This window comes from Microtus ochrogaster, unplaced genomic scaffold (assembly GCF_000317375.1).
Source record: "Microtus ochrogaster isolate Prairie Vole_2 unplaced genomic scaffold, MicOch1.0 UNK55, whole genome shotgun sequence".
NCBI lineage: Eukaryota > Metazoa > Chordata > Mammalia > Rodentia > Cricetidae > Microtus > Microtus ochrogaster.
Window position 1 is genome coordinate 789,876 of NW_004949153.1, and position 2,564 is coordinate 792,439.

The window sequence follows — 2,564 nt, forward strand, 5'->3', positions numbered from 1 at the left end:
CTTTGAGCTGTAATTCTTTTCCTTCTTCTACCCTTTTATTCTTAGATATGGTCTTTTTATTGTGTCCCAGATTTCCTGAATGTTTTGTGATGAGAATTTGTTGTATTTGCTGTTTTCTTTGATCAGAGCATTTATTTTCTCTATGGTGTCTTCAGATTTGGAGATTCTTTCTTCTATCTCTTGCATTCTGTTGGTTATGCTTGTTTCTGTAGTCTCTGATCATTTACCTAGATTTTCCATATCCAGCCATCCCTAGGTTGGTGTTTTCTTCATTGCTTCCATTTCAGTTTTCAAGTCTTGAACTGTTTCCATTATCTGTTTGATTATTATTATTATTTTGTTTCCTAGGGTATTATTTACAGATTTACTCATTTCTTCAAACTTTTTGTTATTTTCTCATCCATTTCTTGAAGGGAGTTTTTCACCTCCTGTTTAAGGGAGTCTATCACCTTCATAAAGTCAAATTTTTCTACTTCTTCTGGATTAGGGTGTTCAAGTCCTTCTGTTATAAGTTCACTGGGTTCTGGTTTTTTCATGTTGTTTTTCAGATTGTTGGAGGAATTCTTGCATTTGTGCCTCCCCATCTCTTCCTCCAAATGTTCCCTGATGGATTTTCTGGTTCAATACCAGGGCCCCTAGCTGGCCAGGGACCTTGCAGACAAAAGGCCTACCTTGCTGCAGGCAGGCTATTGAAACAAAGGAACTCCTGCCAGGTTGCACTCACTACCCTGTCCCAGTGCCCAAACAGGCTGACTTGGGGGATGTTATGGCCCTGAAGAAGGGAGGAAGATGGGAGGTATAACCTGGGTGAAAGCTGGGATGTGATAGGAAGAGAGAGGCAGTAGCTGGGGAGGTTCGCCCCTGCAGACTGACCAGGAAGTAATAGGGAGTTGAGGAATATCTGTGCTCTGTCTCCTGGCCTTCTGCTGCGGGTCCGGAACACACTCACTCCACTGATGGATCTTCTGGTGTAGGATCAGGGCCTCTAGCTGGTCAGGGACCTCACAGACAAACTGCAAGATTATTTTTTACTTTTCTCTTGGAAAGTATTTTTCCTTCTAATTGTTATACTTCTAATAATATCAAGCCACCTGGTGTTCCAGAACAGTTCATTGCAAACTGTTCCTGTACAGATTTCTAATTACTTTATTTGTCTTTAACTTTGTTTTTTTTTTATTTGAAACATTTTGAGTAGAGATATATTATTGGTCAATCAAAAAACTCGGGAATGGGTCAATTTTAATTTTACATATCCATGGCTCACTTGTCTTTTAATCTGTGATCACTGCAATTTTTACCAGATTCTTCCACTTCTAACTACTTTATAAAAGCTGATATTTTCCCTAATTCTTTTTAAATGGTTTATTATTTTTATTTTATTCTTATTAGTGTTTTGCCTGTATTCATGTCTGAACAGCATATGTATACCTGGCATTAACCAGGGTCAGAAGATATTGTTAGATTTCCCTAAACTGGAGTTACAGACAGCCTTGGGAGCACTACAAATGAACCTTGGTTCTCTGAAAAAACAAGTGCTCTTTGCCACTGGGCCACTTTTCCAGCCCCACCCATTTCCCTAATGTTTTAAAACCATCCTAAGACTTTCTATTTCTCAAAACAATTAAACAGATTTTGTATGTATTTCTTTTTAGTACTTACATAGAGAAAAGATGTTTTCGATATTTTTATTAAAATGAGATGAGTTAATATATAAAAGCAAAATATAGAATAACTCAAAATTGCTTCAAAATTGTAGAGAACTTTTTTATCATTTATGAATTTAAAACCTGAAAATAATTGTATCAATTAGAGTAGACCTACTGATATATGTTATTGTGACCATAACTGTTTTTATTTCTTTGTTTAATACATGTTCTGATTACTTTCCCCCATCTTACAACATTTCAAAGAATTCCTCCTCTTCCCCACCCAACAAATTCACATCCTTTCTTTCTCTCTCTCTCTCTCATTGAACTATGAAAAGGCATCTAAAATGACAAATTAAAATTAAATAAAAATAAACAGGTGACTTCAAAGAGCTGGTGACTCTATGCTATTTCTGGGTGAAACAATACCCTCTGGTCTCTGTGGGCACTTGTATGTTGGTGGTGCACATAATTTCATGCACACATACACATACAAAACAAAAGTAATTATAAGTCCATCTTAAAAGCAACACGTAAAAATGATGTGTATTTTTTTAATATTTATTTATTTGTTATGTATACTATAGTCTATCTGAATGTATGCCTGCAGGCGAGAAGAGGGCACTAGACCCCATTACAGATGTTTGTGAGCCACCATGTGGTTGCTGGGAATTGAACTCAGGACCTTTGGAAGAGCATGCAATTCTCTTAACCTCTGAGCCATCTCTCCAGCCCCAACAATAATAATATTAATAATAATGTACCATATAGCATTTTTTTCAAAAATATGCAAAACTTACATTGAGTAATTTAAATGGATATGATATATAAATATGCAAGTGCTGTATTTCATGTTTAATTTGTATAGTAATTTATGATTCTCAACTCCTAATCCAGAATTTTTTTGAAAAAAGTATA